We start from the raw sequence: 22,654 nt of genomic DNA, 5'->3' as shown, positions 1-22,654 counted from the left end.
AAGATGAGAATAGTTGCCAACGGCATCTGTATTGGTATAGTTATATCAGGACAGAATTTTATTGTTGGAAATGAGTTTTGAAAATCCTATTTAGGGATTTAAAACTCAAAAGTTAGAATATCGAAAGGTTATAGTTTAGTACAAAAGGAAGTAAGTTATAGAATATTAATAAATAAAAAGATTTGTGGAAGTAAAAATTTGAACAGTTGGTTCAGATATAACAAAGAAATGTTACGAATATGAGTAAGATTATTGATTAGAATGGTCAAAAGACCTAGGGTTAGATAAGTAATTCTAACATGACCTCAATGGTCTTTCAAAAAGGGAACATGAATCGAAATATTAGATGGAACTATAGTAAGAAAAGATTAGTGCTATATAAACAAAGTAAATGTTATATTAGATTGTTGAAAATCTTACACAAATTCAGAAGAAAGAAGATTATGCGATCATCTAGAAAGGAGGATATAAACGTGTGAATATTGTAAGAAGGCTATTGGATAAAATTTCGCGGACGAAATTCATTTTAAGGGGGGGAGAATTGTAACACCCTTATGTTCGGTAGTGCGTTCTACTGTTTCGATGACAGTGTCTATCCGGACAGCTAGGATGCTTGGAATTATATTTAAGTATTAGTGTGGAGACATAAAATAATGAAATACAAGAAAAGAAAATACAAGAAAAATGAAGGAAAAATAACAACAATGAAATGAAACTAAGTTAAATGAGCCGAACCCGTAGCGATGGGTGACCGCACTGGGAAGTTACAGTGATGACCGTTGACTAGCCCTAGACCGCGGGGAACCCGGAAAAATATTTTCAGGACATAATTAAAGGTCTACTGAGGTGTAATTAACATTAGAAATGTCAAAGAAAATTTAGTAAGTCAATATAAACAAAAATAAAAATTTAAGGAATCGGCGATACAAGGAGTAAATCGGTAGCACCGAAAAAGTCCGAATTTGACCCGAAGAGGGGCATTTTGGTCATTTGACACCTAGAGTGGACTTTTGACCTAAATGTCCATTAAAAATAAGTAGTATTAAATTGCAAAAATTTAATAAAAATGAAATTAAGTATAAAATGTAATTTAAGGAAAAAGAGGGCATTAGTGCAATTATGGAGAATTTGAATTATTTAATTAATTCAATAAGGTTAGTGGAGCACTAAGTGGACTATATAAGCTACATAAGGACCATAAAATCTGCATTAAAACTTCATCTTCTTCCCATTTTAAAACCTTGGTTAAATTATTGTAATTGGACTTTGAAAATTCTGAGTTATAATGTGTATGTTGAGAGTGGTTACAAGCCGCCCAAAATGGCCAAAATGTGATGTGAAGTGTGTTAATGTTATGGTACCAAATCATAATTGGCATGAAAGGTAAACTTGGTAAGTATTGAATGTGTAATTGATAAGTATTGAATAATGTGTAGTAGGGCAGTGCATGTTTTAATTTAGAACATTAAGTGTGTGACTCCAATTGGTATGAGACCAATTGGAAGTGAAACTAGGCACAAAATGTGCCAACTTTCATGAAGGAAGCTTACCTAAATTCCGTCTAGAAGGTGACTTGAAAAATGACCAAATCCGGATTTGTGACTTAAAAGCCTGAAAATTGACCATTTGGGTAGCAGTTAGTGTTTTGTCCACAACTCATTTAAAACAGGTCCAATTGACCTGAAATTTTTACCATGAATAGTTTAGACATAGATATAAAATTCTTATGAAGACACCAAAGCCCAGAAATGGCCAGAACTAAGTCAAATAGCTTGCACAAGTTCAGGTACCAAAACTAGCCGAACCAAAAGTGACCTAAAAATGACCCAAGCCTACCATTTTAGTGCATTCTGTCCAGCATTGGTAAATTAACCATATCTTGGTCTACACAACTCAGAATGACCTAAAATTTTGCCCTACATGCAATAAGACATAGACTTACAAGTTTGTAGTTTGGACTGAAACCCGAAAACTGAGGGAACTAGGTCGTCCGGCTAGGTCAAAATAGTACACCGAAATTTGATAAATTGCAATAAAATGCAATACACTTGAAAAAAAATTTGGTAACATATACCAACACTAAAGGGCTATAAAATGTGACATATTAGTAACATTGGAATTGACTCACTTAGAGTGCATCAAGGGTCAACATTATAAGTTAACTAATGAAATGAATTGAAAGGAATAGTACCAAGAAAATTTAGATATTAGATTTTATGGTTGGAAACAAATTCATTAAGTACTGAAACACTTTAAATTGTGTGTTTTAGTTGATAAAGATATTGAGAAGCATAAAGAACATTGTGTCTAGGCCTAGGAGCGACTCAAATCAGTTTTGTGCACAATTAGTTTTTAACTGATTTTGTTCTGAATATTTCATATGATTTGATGACATATTTTTCTTATGTATTATGTTTAACAAGCATTGGATTTAATTCAATGATTATTGAAATTATTATAGTACGTATGAATTTAGCTTTGTGAAATGATATTTTCACAAGTATTAAGCATTATTGTGGATTGAATAAATTATGTTTTGGAAAATTGTGATAGAAAATGTTTTGAATTGTGATGGGCAATTTGCATGGAAAAATGCAAATTTATGATTTGAATTGTGATGAGCATAAAATTATTGGATATTGGAATTGACTTTGAATCGAATTGTATTGTGATTTATGCTCACTAAAAGGATTGTGATATTGTTTTATATCTCACTATAGATGCTTGACTAGGTTATTACTTGTCTCTCTCATTTGTTGAGAAGACAATGGAGTTAGTTGTTTTTTGATTACCATGGTACGTGCATAGGCTTAGATTCTCCTCTTATTAAAGGTTAGATCTAAGTTTTTTATGTTATGGCTCTTTTGGAAGATTCATTATTGTGATGTGTACTGTGCACGATGATTCAACCTCTCCAACCATAGGGAGTTAGAATCTGATTCGACCTCCCTGACCATAGGGAGTTAGAATCACCCCGAAGATGGCCCTTTCGGATTAGTCTTGCATAGTTAGTGAGATAAAGAATGGTTTTTGAGATAAAGAATAGCTTTTGAGACAAAGAATGGTTTTCGTGATAAAGAATGGTTTTTGAATAGTAAAGATTTGTGATTTTAATTATGACTTATGTATAATTGATTTTATTGGAATTAATCTTTATTTCCAATAAATTGTTGGAATTACCTTAAATAGTTATTTATGATTTGATAAATTGAATTTCATGATCAAAGTCATTTTATACAAATGATTTATATTATTGGCAATGAATATTTTGAGTTTTGGAATTTGATGAGTATCCAGATTTTCAAATTATTTGCTATAATTTTTGTTAAGGTATATTGAACTATGTTTTAAATTATAGTTGTGCACCACTGAGTTCACCACTCAGCGATCGCTTTGTATGCTGTCGTAGGTGAAAAGAGCATAGAGCAATTGAGTAAGCTTCTTTGAAGACACATTCAGATTAGCTCCAGGTTTACCTATGTACACAGGTTTTGATGTATGCATATAATAATATGTATGTAAATTATTTGAGCAGTTGTATAAAAACTCTTGTAAAATATTTTGGTATGTAATTAAATGTAAATTATTGTAATATAAATGTTGAGTCTTGTAATCAATGAAATGTTCTTTATGATGACATTAGTTTGAAAATGAATTGATTTGATTATTGAGATTTGAATTGTGAGTTGAAATGAAGTTATTGGAGTTGTATTTGAGAAAACATATTGAGAGTGTTTTCCTTTTTAGGTTTGAAGAACTGTTTTCTCAAAACACAGTTGGTACTTTGCCGAAATTTTGAAAAAAATTTTATAACACCAGATTTTAATCGATGATTTAAATTTCATGAAAATTGTTTTAAAATTCCTTGTAGTATATCTAATGGGTTATCGGTAGGTGAAGTATGATAATTTATTAGGTGTATTATGGGATTATATTACATCTTACGGGGGAGTAGGTTGTGACAGACTGTCTAGGCTATTGAATACTTAGGGAATGAAGTTTGTTAACCTTAAACATTAAAATGATAAACTTAAAATGAAATAATTTATTTGAAACAATTTCGGAATGAATCTTACTAGGGATGTTACCTCATTTATTTACTAGATTGAGGATCATTTGCCTTGATGGAAATAAGTCCTAAGTTATCCTAAGTACTCTCTCAAGGCACCTAGGGTGTATTCTAATTAACTTAAACCTGACTTTCGTGGCGATCAAATTAATTAAAATCCTTTAAGGTCTTTGACCAATTTTGAAATTCCATAAAAGTATCAGCCTATGTATAAGTCAGAATTCCTAGGTTCAAGATCTTGATTTTCTAATATTAATATTCAACTTTCAGTCCTTCAATTAATATCTATAATCAATATTAAGTGGGTACCAACACATAGCATGCATTAAGATCACAAGAAATTAAATCAAGGAACAAATCTCAAACCCAATAAATAAACTTAATGTTTATCCATAACAATGATTAAAAGCATTACTCTCCCAATTCTAGAATATGAAAACTACTCATTCATAGTGATTTCAGCAAACATCATGTTAAAAAGGTAAAAACAGTAAAAAGAAAATCATATAGAAGAAATAAAATAATAAAAATCCGTTTAAGGAGATGGAATGAAGGAACCAAAGAGAGTTTGCAACTTTGATCTTGTGGAGCTTCAACTGGAAAGAATGTGAGTACAGAATGTGAGTCTCTTTAAAACTCCTCAAAAGTGCTGTCAAAAGATCGATCCCCCCTTGGATGTTTTCTCTTTCTATTTATAATAGCCGTTCTAGGGTTAGGTCATTTTAAGTCCCAAAAGCCTTAGGTTTCTGATTTGAAAAGCCCTGGGCCGTGTAACTTACTGGAGTGGAATTGCAAAATCTTGCATTGGCACAGAGACTTACACAGGTCCGCGTTGGCTACACGGGCCTGGTTACATGGGCCTTGTACTTTTGTTCTCAGAAAGTTCTTCAAGCTTGTGCCTGGCAGAGACTTACACAGGTCTATGAAGATTTCACGGGTCCAATTACATGACCCGTGTACTTTTGGAACTCTATTGGCTCTCTGGCTTTCTTCTGGCAGAAGGTTACATGGGTTTAAGGCTTTGCTTACACAACCCATGTACTTTGTATCAGCAGTAATTCTCAGTCTCTTGACCTCTCCAAGCTTCCCTTTGCACTCCTATACTCTGGAGCTTCACCCAAACACCAGAAGCTACAGGAGTTCTTAAGCCTAAAGTAAGGGGATAGAACAGTGGCAGAATACGAGAGAAACTTCTCTCGATTGAGTCATTATGCAGGAAGCTTGCTTACCACTCCTAGAGATAGATGTAAACGTTTTAGGACCGGGTTAAGGCCTAGTCTAAGAATGCAAGTTGTGGGGTTCTGACACCAGAATTTCTCAGAGCTAATATCGCAAGCCCTGGAACTGGAAAGAATTGAGAATGAAAAACAGTTAAAAAGGGTATAGAAGAAAAAGAGAAAATTAGAAAGACTACTGATCAAGTTCCTGATAGTGGGTCAGGAAAGAGAAAACACTTTGGAGGATCTAGCTCACGCGAATCGGGTAGAGATAGATCTTCTGGATAGAAACCACCCCGATCGGATCAGTAAACTCAGCAGAAACCCAGAAATGCACTGTCGGATCGACTTTGTGAAACTTGTGGTAAACCACATAGTGGGGTATGTTATAGAGCCATAGAAGCATATTTTAATTATGGAGAGACTAGTCATTTTGCTAAGGATTGTATAAATCCACGCCATTCTGTATCATTTATTACACTAGAGGGATCAGCCTAAGTTTTTACCCCAAGGAGTTCACCATCAGTTAGTAGAGGCAGAGTTAGAGGTAGGGGTAGTACACCTAGAAGTCAGAGTACTGTGAATCAGCTAGAACAAGGTGATGCTCTAGCTAGAGTATACACTATGCGACAGAGGGAAAAGGCTGAGACTTCTGACATTGTTGCTGAGACTTCTGACATTGTTGCTGGTACTTTTTCAATTTTTAACTAAGATATATATATATATATATATATATATATATATATATATATATATATATATATATATATATATATATATATATATATATATGTATGTATTGTTTGACTCGGGGTCTGCATACTTTTATGTTAGTGCTAGCATTGTTTGCCTTCCTGCTATCCTTCGTATAAAAATAAAATTTGATATGTTAGTGACTAATCTTTTTGGAATTAGTTTTGGAAGAGTTTGTTAGCGAAAGACATTTCCTAGAATATGATAAATTATTGAAACTCGATAAATAAAGGGGTTGTGGAAGTAAAAATTTGAACAGTTGGTTCGTATATAACAAAGAAATGTTACCAATATGAGTAAGATTATTAACTAGAATTGTCAGAGGACCAATAATTAGATAAATAATTTTAACATGACCTCAATGGTCATTCAATAAGGAAACATGAACCGAAATATTAGACAGAACGATAGTAAGAAAAGATTGGTGTTATACAAATAAATTAAATGCTATATTAGATTGTTAAAAGTCTTACACAAATTCAAAGGAAAGAAGATTATACAATTATATAGATAGGAGAAAATAAACGTATGACTATTGTAAGATGGCTATTGGGTAAAATTTCACGGATGAAATTTATTTAAGGGGGGGAGAATTGTAACACCCCTATATTCGGTAGTGTGTTCTACTATTCCGGTGACCAGTGTCTGTCCGAACAGCTAGAATGCCTAGAACTACAATTAAATGTTAGTGAGGAGACATGAAATAATGAAATACAATAGAGGAAAATACAAAAAAAACAAAGGAAAAATAAGAGCAATGAAATGTGACTAAGTTAAAAAAGCCAAAAACCGTAGTGATGGGTGACCGCACCGAAAAGTTGCGGTGAGGACCGTTGACTAGCCCTGGACCGCGGGGAACCCTGGGAAATATTTTTGAGACTTAAATAAAAATCGATATTACCAAAAAATCAAGAGTACAACCCGATGTGGGGCATTTTGGTCAATTGACACCTAGAATTGACTTTTGACCTAAATGTCCATGAAAAATTAATAGTGTTAAATTTTAAAAATGCCATAAAAATTAGAAGTCAAATATATAAAATAAATAAAAGGAAATTAGGAAAATGGGGGGATTAAATACAATTGTGAAAACTTTGGATTATAATAAGATTTAAATGGATTTAGTGGAGCACTAAGGGGTGTGTAAACAACAAATGGATAGGTGTACAGCCACTCACCATCTTCTTCTTCATCATTTTTCACTTTGGCCAAATTCCATTTCCCATTCAAAACCTCCATGGCTGTCCTCACCTTAAGCTCTCTCTCTCATGGTTTAGGCCACCATTTTTCAATTTTCCTTCACTAAAGTTTGTCTATACATCTTGGGCAACATATTGGGAACAAGAAAGAAGAGTTTTGGTGAAGATTTGAGCAAGCTCCAAAAGAGGTAATGTCCAAACTCCTTCCTTTCTTAAGTAAAGTTTATGTTTAGTTTGAGATAAGTGATTTGGTGAAGAAATTTTAAAGTTTTGAGTAGTTATTGATATATCCAATTTTGGGTAGCCATGGAATCTCATGGTTAATGAATTATTCTTACATATATTTATTGGGAATTCATATTGATTAAGGTGATTTAATGTCCTAGTAAGTTATTTCCATGTGTATGTGGTGATTGTGCATTGAAATTTAAGTTGAAGAAATTATGGGAAACTTTGGCAATTTGGAGCAATTCGGCAGCCTTATGACTTGTAGAAAAATGCTTAAATTCATGAAGATTATTTGATGAAGTGTGGTAGTAAGGATTGATAAATATATATACGTAATTTGGTTGTGGAAGTTATATGTAATATTTGGGAATTTTAGGTGTATACATTGTTATAATGGAACTTTGTAATTTAGGATTATATTTGGTATATTAAATGTAATTATAATCTGCCCAAATTTGTTATAATGTGAAGTGCAGAATGGATTTGGTACCATACCAAATCAAAATTAGTATGAGAAGTTTAAATTTGGCAAGTTGATTGTATATGTGATTGGTGTTTGAGGAAAGTGTAAAGGGCAGTATGCATTTCAGCCTATAACCCTAAATGTGTGATCCCAATTGATATGAGGCTAATTGGAGGTGAAACTAGGCACAAAATGTGCCAACTTTCACGTTGAAAGCCTACCAAAATTCTGTTCGGAAAGTGACACTAAAACTGACCTAATCCGAAATTGTAAACTTGATAACCCAGAAATTGACCATTTGAATAGCAGCCAGTCTTTTGGCCATAACTCACTCAAAACAGGTCCAAATGACCTGGAATTTATACTGTTGGAAAGCTTAGACATAGGGCTACATCTTTTGTAGAGACTAGCAAACCCAGAAATGACCATAAGCAAGTCAAAATGCTTGCACAATTTCGAGTATAAAACCTGCCAGAATTAGAAGTGACCTAAAAATGAACTAAGTTTGCCATTTTAGTGCAAACTGTCCAGCAATAGTAAAATGACCATAACTTGGTCTAGTAAACTCCAAATGACCTAAAATTTATGGCAAAAGTTCACTAAGATATAGACCTACAAGTTTGTAATTCTGACTAGAATCCAAAAATTGAGGGAACTAGGTCATCCAGCTAGGTCAAAATAGCATACAAAAATTCGATAAATTACCACAACATGCAATACACTTGAAAATGAAATTGGTAACATATACCAACACTAAAGGACTATAAAATGTGACATATTGGTAACATTAAAATTTATTCTCCTAGAATGCATCAAAGGTCAACATTATAAGTTGACTAATGAAAGCAATAGCATTAAATAAATTAATTATTGAACCTTATCGTTAGAGACAATTTAACTGAGTACTGAAACACTTTAAATTGTGTGTTTCAGTTAGCAAAGACTCTGGGAAGGGGAAGGAAACACTGAGTCAAGGCCAAGAGGCTACTCTTCAGAGGTTTGTACACAATAGTTATTTCTTTTGAATTTTTAATTGAAATAAATTATGACAATTTGTATGTTATTGCTTAAATTGTGAAAAATTTATTTGAATGATATTTGATGGATACTTATTGCTTGAAAAATATTGCAAATGGTTTGAAACCACAACTATCATGTATATTTGATTGAATTCCTCGCTAGCTTATCTAGTGGGATGAATTGGCTTTGAATTTCCTCTCTAACTGAAGTGTTGAGGTGTGTGTCAGTTGAGAACGAATAGGATGAGTACTCATATAATTGCTAGCAAGCTATGTTATTCCTCATTAGCCATTGGCTTTTGGGATGAATTAGACTTTGGAAACATGATTAAACTGTGTGTGTGATTTATTGATATTTATTGAGATATTATGAAATGGAGTTTAATTCTTTATGACATTTTCTGTCTTTTGAATTTAACTATGATTTTAAGTATCTACAGTTTATATAATTTATGGGTTATGGTTTTAAATTTCATTTTCTTAATGTTGTACACAACTGAGAAATTGGCTCAGCGATAGCTTTTTCATTGCTGTTGCAGGTAGACAGACAGATAGAGCAGCAGAGTAGACTGCTTGTGCTACATTTTGGGATTCTGTCGGGTATATTGAGTATGCCATAGTTTTGTAATTTTTGTTATAATGTATGTGAACTGTATGTATATATTGTACTTTATCTTGAGTAGTTGTAAATTAAAGTTGTAATATATTTATTTCTTATCTCAGCTTTTGAACTACTCAGACATTTTGTAGTCTATCTTTGGAAATACTGAAAATTGATGTTGAATTGAGTTTGACAAGTGTTGAGAAAATTGATTTGTGTTGAGCCATATTGGAGTTTGGGATTAAACAAATATATTGGAAGTGCTTTTTATAGGTTTTTGAAGAATTTTTTTATTCAAAATATAGACGGTACTCTGTTAAAATTTTTACAGAAATTACTGATACTTCATATGTGTTATTTAGTATCACTTCAGTTAAAAAAAAAAAAAATTTAATACCTGTCAAAAGCACTTACTACTGTAAAAAGAAATAAAAAAAAGGTTTAAAATCCCTTGTAGTATATTTAATGGGTTATCAGTCGACAAAGTTTAGTAATTCATTAGGTATACTACGGGATCATGTTATGCCTTATGGAGGGGTAAGGTGTGACACTCATACTAATTCTTTGGGAACTAACATGAATAACAATCTTTCTGGATAAGTCATTTCCTGTGTGAAGTATCCTTGATTGTGAACCATTTTATGATACTTTGTACTAGGAAAATCGTCACTCATATTCTTAACAACTTAAGAATAGTATTTCTAACAAAATATCAATGGACCTTTTCCATTACACATAGATAAATTATGTAAACCGAAAAGAACAATTGCCCTTTTATTAATAAAATATGTACAAGACACATATGAAATGATATGCTCTAGAGCATACTACTAACAATCTCCCACTTGCACTAGAGCCATTCATTACAGTATCTGAGACCCATCTTCTCAAGATGTCGGTCCAACTAATTTTGTGACATAACCTTTGTGAATGGTTCAGCTGTATTTTTAGTTGATGCTATTTTCTGCATGGCTGCATCACCACGTCCAACTATCTCTCTGATAACATGATAGTGCCTTTCATTTTATTTGGATTTCTGGTGAGACCGAGGTTCTGTAACACCCCTTATCCGTCTACAGAGTAGCTGAGCAAGGCATGTCACACGGAGTGTCGGAGCACCTGATCTTATCTTATTTCATCATAGTTCTTGATTTACTTGTTCAAAAACTTCATATGAGGTTTAGGCTATTTTTACTGCTTATCAAAATTTGACTTATTTGGAAATTTCAAAAATTTTAATGACAATCCAGCAGACTGCCGGCTGTAATTTGGACTAACAATTCTTCTGAACCTGCAAAAAACAATTTCAATATATACTCAAATTCACAACTCAGAATCAGTCTCAAAATTTCTCATAATCTTAATCAGAATCATCATGATCAAATACTTAACTCATATATAAGAATTCTTACATTTCATTATCTTACATAATTTGCCAATTAAGTACATAAATTTATCAAGTACAGGATATACAAATGAAATTAGAGTTACTAATTCACATTATAATATAAGCAGTAATTATAATGTACATATTAGAAAACATGCTTAAAATGAGCCCTATCTACATGCATTGCTGAGGAGGTGACAACCTTGAACTCTTCTGACACTTCTGCAGATCTGGACTCCAAAAATTTTAGTAGAAGTATCTGCGCGAGGAAACAATTCCATCGCGCTAAGTATTTCTGCTTAGTGGTGCAATAATATAACAAGAAATAATATATACAAATAAAGAAAGAAATAAATCATAATTCGGGTATCCAGGAATCAATTTAATTTAGTATGGTATTTCTAGCATTAACTATCTTATATACTAGTTTGTTCCTCTTTGGAAGTGCTAAGTTTATAACCTTTTCGTAATAATACCCATGATACAAATTATTCTAACTGTATTGTATTTTAAGTCTCTACGGTTCTACAAATTATATTTTTTTTTTATGTTTCTATTGCTAATCTCTTTTACTCATTTTATTCAATACTTAATTTCATTGTACTAAAATTTCATTATACTTAACTTAACTTAACTGCCTGAATTGAATAATGTTTTATTTGACTGTCTGTGTAGCCTATACATTGACAAAACTGGATAAATGGATATACTAGCACTGGGTACCTAGTACCTCGGGCCGTCACACCATCGGTCATAAAAGTATCTCTCGGTGTGCAAACAGTATGGCTAAAAGGCCATATGATTAATCAGGCATTAAGCCGAGTATAATAATAGAAGCCGTATAGCCATAGGCTATTACAATCATAGTATAGCATAATAAGCCAGAAAAATACAATATGGCGTAAAGCCATTTACAGAACAGCTATCAGAACCTATTGGCATGTCAACCTATCCAAACTAGTCAACTAGGCAAACTAGGGCATATTATAAGATTACATATTTAATTCTTTATTTTTAGGGTTTATACTTTATTATGCCTTTCACTGGTCAATAAAAATGTTGACCTTTTTATACATCATGGATAGATTGATTCTAGTATCAACATGTCATAATTATTCAGTAGATCATCGGACAGATCATATTTCATATCAATTATTCTGAAGTACCATTGTGCTTAAAGCATTTTTCCTTTCTCTGATAATAAGGACTAATGTCCCATTCATACACTCATGTGATTTGTTAAGTCATTATGTTTCTTATTCACATTACTAGTCAAACATAAATATTGACTTTTCCATACTAAACAAATATGTTGGTTCTAGTTGCACTAGGATTCCTCATTTTGAGTTTATACTCGTTGGCATTGATTTCCAAACTTAATTCAAGGCTAATTATATGTGATTCCAAATTTTCAAATTTCATGGCCAATGGTTACTATTCCATTGGGTTAAGCTATAGGGTGAAATTAGCAAATTCTTTTAATCAAATTGGTTCTTATTGTGTCTTCTTTAATTCTCTTTTTGAATAACTCCATTTTGAGCTATGTAACTCAAGTTATGGTCAATTAACCATAACTAGGTCAAATCTGAATTTTATTTCCCTTAGTAGTCATTTTGATTCTAGACTTTACTAATTTATTTGGACTGCTTATAATGACATTTAGCCCTAGTGTGCTTCATGGGATTTGTTGTCCTATGTCTTATAGTCATTTAGAAATTTTGCTTGTAATTTTTCAAGTCTTATAGAATTATTTATAGTTAAATTATTGACTTGGACTCAAAGGTCCTATATTGGCATGGTACTCAATTAGATCAATAGTTTTGACCTTAAATTCTGGCCTTATACATTTATAATTTGAGGAAGTTACCCAAAACAAAGTTTTAGGTCTCTTTCTTAGCTTTCCATATTGGTATGGCTCATTACATTTGGATACTTCTTGTGGGAGATATGCCTATTTGAATTTCCTAGACTTAATGGTCACTTGTACCAATTCTAGATTTAGTGTGCTAGACTGATCTAGCTAAATGTCCTATTTCCATTGATTTTTAGCTTCTGGTCAAAGGAGCAAATTTGTAGCTCTATATCTTATTGAACTTTTAGCACAGATTTCAAGTCATTCTGTGTCACACCCTACTCCTCCATAAGATGTAACATGATCCCATAGTACACCTAATGAATTACCATACTTCGCCTACCGGTAACCCGTTAAATATACTACAAGGGATTTTAAAACAATTTTCGTGAAATTTAAATCATCGATTAAAATTTGGTGTTATAAAAATTTTTCAAAATTTCGGCAGAGTGCCTGCTGTATTTTGAGAAAACAGTTCTTCAAAACCTGTAAAGAAACACACTTCCAATATGTTTTCTCAAATGCAACTCCAATAACTTCATTTCAACTCACAATTCAAATCTCAATAATCAAATCAATTCATTTTCAAACCAATCTCATCATAAAGAGCATTTCATTGATTACAAGACTCAACATTTATATCACTATAATTTACATTTAATTACATACTAAAATATTTTACAAGAGTTTTTATACAACAACTCAAATAATTTACATACATATTATTACATGCATACATCAAAACCTATGTACATGGGTATACCTATGATAAACCTAGAGCTGATTTGAATGTGTCTTCAAAGAAGCTTACTCAATTGCTCTATGCTCTTTTCACCTGTGACAGCATACAATGCTATCGCTGAGTGGTGAACTCAGTGGTGCACAACTATAATTTAAAACATAGTACAATATACATTGACAAAATTTATAGTAAATAATTTAGAAATTTGAATACTCATCAAATTTCAAAACTTAAAATATTCATTGCCAATAATATAAATCATTTGTATAAAATGACTTTGATCACGAAATTCAATTTATCAAATCATAACTAACCATTTAAGGTAATTCCAATAAAATCAATTATACATAAATCATAATTGAAATCACAATTCTTTACTATAAAAAAAAACCATCCTTTATCTCGAAAACCATTCTTTATCTCACTAACTATGCCAGACTAATTCGAAAGGGCCATCTTCGGGGTGATTCTAACTCCTTATGGTCGAGGAGGTCGAATCGGATTCTAACTCCCTATGATCGGGGAGGTCGAATCATCGTGCACGGTACACATCACAATAATGAAACTTCCGAAAGGGCCATAACAAATAAAAACTTATATCTAACCTCTAATAAGAGGAGAATCTAAGCCTGTGCACGCACCATGGTAATCAAAACACAACTAACTCCATTGTTTTCTCAACAAATGAGAGAAACGGATAATAACCTAGTCACGCATCTATAGTGAGATATAAAATAATATAACAATCCTTTAGTGAGCATAAATCACAATACAATTCGATTCAAAGTCAATTCCAATATCCAATAATTTTTATGCTCATCACAATTCAAATCATAAATTTGCATTTTTCTATGCAAATTGCCCATCACAATTCAAAATATGTTCTATCACAATTTTCCAAAACATAATTTATTCAATTCACAATAATGATTAATACTTGTGGAAATACCATTTCACAAAACTAAATTCATACATACTATAATAATTTTAATAATCGTTGAATTATATCCAATGCTTGTTAAACATAATACATAAGAAAAATATGTCATTTAATCATATGAAATATTCAGAACAAAATCAGTTAAAAACTAGTTGTGCACAAACCTGATTTGAGTCGCCCCTAGGCCTTGACTCAATGTTCCTTATGCTTCTCAATATCCTTTTCAACTGAAACACACAATTTAAAGTGTTTCAGTACTCAATAAATTTGTTTCCAACCATAAAATCTAATAACTAAATTTTCTTGGTACTATTCCGTTCAATTCATTTTATTAGTCAACTTATAATGTTGACCCTAGATGCATTTTAAGTGAGTCAATTCCAATGTTACCAATATGTCACATTTTATAGCCCTTTAGTTTTTTTATATGTTACCAAACTCATTTTCAAGTGTATTGCATTTTATTGCAATTTACCGGATTTCGGTGTACTATTTTGACCTAGCCGGATGACCTAGTTTCCTCGGTTTTCGAGTTTTAGTCCAAACTACAAACTTGTAGATCTATGTATTATTGCACGTGGGGCAAAATTTCAGGTCATTTTGAGTTGTGTAGACCAAGATATGGTCAATTTACCAATGCTGGACATAATGCACTAAAATAATAGGCTTAGGTCATTTTTAGTTCACTTTTGGTTCGGCTAGTTTTGGTACCTGAATGTGTGCAAGCTATTTGGCTTGGTTCTGGCTATTTCTGGGCTTTGGTGTCTTCATAAGAATTGTATATCTATGTCTAAAATATTCATGGTAAAAATTTCAGGTCATTTGGACCTGTTTTGAGTAAGTTATGGTCAAAACACTAACTGCTGCCCAAATGGTCAATTTTCAGGCTTCCAAGTCACTAATCCGGATTTGGTCATTTTTCAAGTTACTTTCTAGGTAGAATTTAGGTAAGCTTCCTTCATGAAAGTTGGCACATTTTGTGCCTAGTTTCACCTCCAATTGGTCTCATACCAATTGGAGTCACACACTTAAGGTTCTAAGCTAAAACACACACTGCCCTACTACACACTTCTCATCACTTACCAATTACATATCCAACACTTACCAAATTACTTCCTTCATGCCAATTCTGGTTTGTACCTTACCATTAACACATTTAACAACACATTTAGGTCATTTTGGACAGCTTGTAACCATTCTCAATATGCACACTATAACACAGAATTTTCCAAAGTCCAATTACAATAATTAACCACATGACATACCTCATTTACATGTCCAAATTCAAACCATTATACACATATCCATGCTGCCATCAATAACAACATCTTAAACAACCATAAACAAGTAAAAACAAGCTACATATACTGAATTTCCATGGCTGCCAAAATGTACATCTCCATTAAAACATTAAACTTAAAAAATTCTTCCATAAATCAACTACCCACAGCCGTGGTTACACTTTTAATGAAACAAGAATTGAAAACACTCACTTACCACTTTTGAAGTTCTTCAAAAGCTCACCAAAACTTAACTTTCTTGCTCCTAGTATGCTGCCCAAGGTATGGTGGTCAAGTTTAGTGAAGGAACCTGATGGAAAAAATGGCTAGAACATGGTGAACTTGAGCTTGGAGTGTGGACGGCCATAGAGGACTCCCATGGAGTTTTGGCTGGTTCTCTTCCTAAGGTTGAAGATGAGTGCTACACCTCCCAAGTGTCTCTTTAGGTGTCCAAATGCTGAAGTTAGTGGAGCACTATTAAACATTTAAATGGTTATTTATTTAGTTTCCAATTTTTGTATATTTTCCTCCTATCTTTTGCTATTTAGATTATGTACCACCATTTAAATTTTTCATGAAATTTTCCAAGTGTAATATCATTTATTTTTAATGGAAATTTAGGTCAAAAGGTAACTTGGGATGTCAAATGACCACAATGCCCCTTTTCGGGTTGCATTCCCAATTTTTCGGTAACACAGAGTTTTGTCGTTTTCTCGATTTCTCATTTTTCTTTGTACTAATTAATTAATTTTTCTTTGTACTAATTAATTAATTTTTCTTTGTTATTTCTAATGATATTTATACTTCAATAGATTTTTATTTAAGTCTTAAAAATATTTTCTAGGGTTTCCCGCGGTCCAGGGCTAGTCGACGGTCCACGCCGTAACTTCCCGGTGAGGTGTGTGCCTGTTGAGGACGAATCGAATGAGTACTCATATTTTTGCTAGCTAGCTATGTTATTCCTCATTAGTCATCAACTTTTGCGACGAATTGAATACCTCATTAGCCATCGGCTTTTGGGACGAATTGAACTTTGGAACATGATTAAGCTGTGTGTGATTTATTGATATGTATTGTGAGATTGTGAAATGGAGTTTAAATTCTTATTGACATTCACTGTCTTTTGAATTTAACTATATTTTGATTACTGAGATTTATTGTGATATTGTGTTAAATTCCTTATGACATTATTGTCTTGAATTTAACTATGGTTTTAAGTATCCACTATTTATTTAACTTATGATTTGTGATTTGAAGTTGTATTTGGTTAATGTTGTGCACCACTGAGACATTGTCTTAGCGATAGCTTTTCATTGCTGTCGCAGGTAGACAGACCGACAGGGCAGCAGACTAGACTGCTAGTACATCCAGTGAGAGATTGTCAGGTATATTGAGTATACCACATTTTGCATTTTGTACTGTAATGTATGACCACTGTATGTATATATTGTTTTTGGTTTTGAGCAGTTGTAAATTAAAATTGTACATTGAAGTTGTAAAGTAAATTATGAGTTATTTTGGCTTATAAAATTTGTACTGTATTTCTATATCTCAGCTTTTGAAAAATTATTGTGGATTGAGTTGAAAAACATATTGTGTTGAATTTTGTTAGAGTTGGAGATTGAGGAAAATATTGAAGTGTTTTTTTACAGGTTTTCTAAAGAACTGTTTTATCCAAAATACAGATGACACTTTGCCAAAATTTTACAGAAATTCCTAATAATTCAAATGTGTTAGTTCTATCACTTTAGTTCAAGAAGGTTTTTAACACCTGTAAAAGGTTCTCACCACTGTGAAAAAAAAAAAAGTAAGAAAAGTTTTAAAATCCCTTGTAGTGTACTTAATGGGTTATCAGTAGACGAAGTTGGTAATTCATTAGGCATACTATGGGATCATGTTATGCCTTACAGAGGGGTAAGGTGTGACACTTGCCTTATAGGTCTCCACCTTTTCATCATAACCAATTTTCTTCTTGAAAACTCATTTGTTCCCTATAGGTACAATACCTTCAAATGGGTCAACAAGATCCCAAGCTTAATTCTTATACATGGAATCAATTTTAGATTTCATACCATTTTGAAGAGTCTATATCTGATATAGCTTCTTCATAGGTAAGTGGATCATCTCCATGATCTAATTCTTCATGAGTAGACAACTCTTGTTCTTCTTCTTGAAGGAAACCATATCTCACTGGTGGGTGAGATACCCTGGTTGTACTACGAGGAACAGCTGTAAATATTTCATCAATGGGTGTAAGTTGACTAGATGGATCTATATCCATCCGATCTGTTGGTTGGTCAAAATTCTCCAATTCTAACTTTATTTGTCTTCCTTTGCCTCCTTTTTGAACAAACTGTTGTTCAAGAGATGTGGCATCTCTACTTATCACAACCTTTGTGAAGTAGGCAAATAAAAATAATATCCAAAACGATCTTTTGGATATCCAACAAATCGACCCTTTTCTGATTTGGTCTCCAATTTATCAGTGTTCAGCTTTTTGATATAAGCTGGACAACCCCAAATCTTAACATGTTTAAGACTTGGTTTTCTTCCATGCCATATCTCATAAGGTGTGGAAGAAATTGATTTTGATGGAATACTATTCAGAATATACAAAGCTGATTCTAATGCAAATCCCCAAAAGGAGATTGGCATATCAGTATAGCTCATCATACTACGTACCATATCCAATAAGGTACGATTTCTCCTTTCAGATACACCATTTAGCTGTGGCGTTCCTGGAGGAGTTAGCTGGTAAACAATGCCGTGCTCTCTAAGTATTCATCAAATTCAGTACTCAAATATTCACCTCCACGATCTGATCGAAGAGTTTTAATACTCTTTCCTGTTTGATTTTCTACTTCAGATTTTAATTCTTTGAACTTTTCAAAGGATTCATGTTTGTATTTCATCAAATACAAATACCCAAACCTTGATTTATCATCAGTAAAGGTAATAAAATAATGAAAACCGCCTCTAGCCATTTCCTTAAATGGACCACATACATCACTATGTATTAGCTCTAAAATATTTTCAGCTCTTAGCCCTTGTCCAACAAAGGGTGATCTAGTCATTTTGCCCTGAAGGCAAGATTCACAAGTTGGAGTAGGCTCAGAGCCCAATGAGGATAAAATCCCCATTGTCTCCAATTTTGCAATCCTATATTCTACAACATGATATAACCTTAAATGCCAAATATATTTTGAACTTGAGTTGGTTTTCACCATGGCATTGCATTCATTTAGATCACTTGCATTCATTTTATATTTGTCATTATTATCCAAATAATAAAGACCATTATTCATATAACCCGAACCAACATATTTATTTTCAAAATAAATATTGCAAACATCATCTGTGAACTGGAATTCATAGCCATTTCTAGTCAAACTAGATATAGAAATGATGTTCTTAAAAGCATCAGGTACATATAAAATATTATCCAAACACAAAACATGTCCAAAGATGTAAAAAGATTTAGATCCTATGGCTAAAGCTTCAACAGTTGAGCCATTGCCAATTCGGACTCTAACATCTTGAGAACGCAAGCTGCTACTATTTGCTAGTTCCTGCATATCATTAGAAATGTGAGAACTGGCACTAGAATCTAAAACCCAAGCTGTAGATGAACTATGAGTATCATCAGAATCTAAATAACAAGATATGGACATACCTTCCGAAGGTTTATCCTTCTTGTCCTTCAGAGAAGCAAGATACTCTGGGCAGTTCCTTTTCCAATGCCCATCCTTCTGGCAGTGGAAACACTTTCCTTTTTCTGCATCAGCTTTAATCTTCCCTTTCTGTTTAGCTATTTTATTAGAAGGACCAGGAATCTGAGGTTTCTTTTTCTTATTGCCCTTCATCTTGTTGGACTTTCTAGTAGAAGAAGATGTAATCAAAGCTACCTCTTTTCCTTTATTGCCCGGCACATTCTTTTGGGCAATAAGTAGCATGTTGAGTAAACCAGCTAAGGTGCATTCCCGTTTAGTCATATGGAAATTTGTCAAAAAATTCTCAAAAGACTCAGGAAGGGACTGAAGGATCAATTCCGTCTGTAGTTGGAAATCTATGTTCAAGTCAAGATGTTCCAACTGCTCAATCAGCCGAATCATCCTGTGGACATGATCCCCAAAATTCTGTCCCTCAGACATCCTCATGTGAAACAGCTGCCTAGATATCTCATACCTAGCATTTCTGCTGTGCTTACCATACAACTCTTGTAGGTGAAGGAGGATCTCACTCGCACTCTGCATGTTCTTATGCTGCTTCTGTAACTCATTACTCATGGAAGCAAGCATGTAACACTTAGCTCTCATATCATGCTCCTTCCACTTGTCCAAAGTTTCATGTTCCTCTTGAGTGGCCTCTGAAGTTAAGGGACCAGGAACATTTGAATCTAGAACATATCCTATATGTTCAAGGTTCAGGACAAGTTTCAAATTTCTTAGCCAATCAGCGAGATTAGGTCCTGTCAACCTATTGCGATCAAGTATGCTTGCAAGGATATTGGATGGTGGTGGTTGTTCTGTGCTCATTATTATCAGGAAATTAACTATAGAAAATAACCAGATTAATTAGTAAATGTATCATGTAATTAGCCAAAATGATTATGGTCTTTTAATCAAATTGGTCCTCCCACTAACTTAGTGAATCCTGCACTTCCAAAGTAGAAAACGGAAATCCTAGTTGGATGGATTTCTAGTGGGTGATTGAATTCTTATCATTCTATCGATCATCCTCAGGTACATCTGTTATTGGAATTACAATAAACTATAAGTGAGCAACTCCTTGCCCATCACATCTCATATGAGGTTCAATCCTTTACCTAGCCCCTAATGCTCAAAATCTCAGGTACATCCATTATTGACTTATCTTGCATTAGTTAAGTTGATCCCATTAAGCAAGTAATTATGCAAATAATTTTAATGTCCTCAGGTACATCCAATATTGGCCACCAAACCATTTACATATTTACAACATCTCATGCTTAACAATTATTCTTAAGAAAATCTCTTAAATTAATTGCATCTTATGCAACTATTTAAAATTTCTTAAAATAATTGCCCCAATGGAGGGCCTATGTTATAATTACTTTAATTATAGCATTTCCAACTTAATCATTTGTTTGGAAGATTTTATGGTCATCCTAATTACTATTTTGGTCTCGCTTTGCACATTATTCATTTAGCATGCATATATCACATAATTGCATACATTCCCATACATCTCATGCAATCATGGATAAGCAGTAACTATGGTATGATCATGAACTTTCTAAGGGATTCAATTCTGAGCCACCAAGAATTGAATCAGGGCATTCCTGGGTACATTTCATTCATTCATTTTACAAGAGTTGCTGAAGGAGTACATAATCAACACTTGATCTTGAATTCCTCCCACTGGTCCCACCAATGCTCTTGACCTCTTTGAACTGCTTGCAATCCAATATTACATAGTAATACTTGGCATACCAAGGCGAATTTACAAGAACTTAAATAAATGAAATTACAACCCAAAAATTATTACAAACTTAATAATACATGCCCAAAATAAATTAAAATAAATTAATTAATTTTCAATCCCAAAGAAACATAAAAGAAATAAATCCAATCACATTGGTCTTTTATAGTCCATGATCATCCATCATGCACATCACTATTTAACAATTAAATAAAACATACATACTTAAATTAAATTGAATATCTCATATTCAACTTAAAAATTCAGATTTGAATATGATTCAAATTAATTTAAAAATTCAGATTTGAATCTCATTCAAACAAATTTAAAAATTCAGATTTGAATCACATTCAAACAACCTTAAAAATTTAGATTTGAATCACATTCAAACATTTCTTAAAAAATCAGATTTGAATCACATTCAAACATTTTTTAAAAAATCAGATCTGAATATTATTAAAACAACTTTAAAAATTCAGATTTGAATATGATTCAAACAACTTTAAAAATTCAAATTTGAATAACATTCAAACAACTTTTGAAATTCAAATTTGAATCACATTCGAATAATTTTTAAAATTCTGATTTGAATCATAATTTAATTGTGTGATTAAAACTACAAATTAAACACTTTAATTAGTCAAAGAATAGGCCTTAGATCATGCAACAATTACAGAATTAAAAGCCAAACCTTGAACCACCCATGGAAGCCAAACCATGCGCACCATTGATGGTGTTTTTCAAGCATGCCGCCACACCTCCATTGCAACTAGCAATGGATAAATTATTTCATGAACAAAACACACAATTAAATCACATAATTAACAATCTAAAAGGCAAATATAGTGGCTCTGATACAAATTGAAGGAACGGAAGCGTGAAAAACACAAGTTTATACCATTGAATTCAAAAATTTTCACCTAGGGTCACATGCATCATACAAGATTTATTTTTATCTATTTGATTTTAATGATAAACAACATATTAAAACCCTTTTAATATGTTTTTGCATCTGTATTTTCCATTTAAGATTTTAAAATTAATCAGATTAATTTTAGAACCCTAGATAAAATCAAGAACAATTACACTAACCTCTTGATGCACTGTAGTACGTTTGCGCCTTTGAGATTCGTCTTTAGGATACCAAATGTTATCCCTCTAGTTTGTCCACACCAAGAACACCTATGGCAACCCTTGAACAGCTTCTAAAGCTTTTTCTATTAATTAGAAAATCAAGTTCTGCCTTTTAAAAGATTAGAGATGTAAACAGGACACTAGAAACAATTTCTGGTGTTCTTAATTCAAGAGATTGTTTTTCTAATCTCTTGGATTGATTAGAGAAGAAGATGAAGAGAGAATGGGAAGCTTCAATGTGGCGGCACAAAGAAGAATAGCTGCTGGCTATTTTATTTTCTCTTCATAACAACACTTATATAGCTAGGTT

This window comes from Hevea brasiliensis, chromosome 15 (genome assembly GCF_030052815.1).
Source record: "Hevea brasiliensis isolate MT/VB/25A 57/8 chromosome 15, ASM3005281v1, whole genome shotgun sequence".
NCBI classification, from domain to species: Eukaryota; Viridiplantae; Streptophyta; class Magnoliopsida; order Malpighiales; family Euphorbiaceae; genus Hevea; species Hevea brasiliensis.
Note: the sequence above shows the minus strand (reverse complement) of the source record.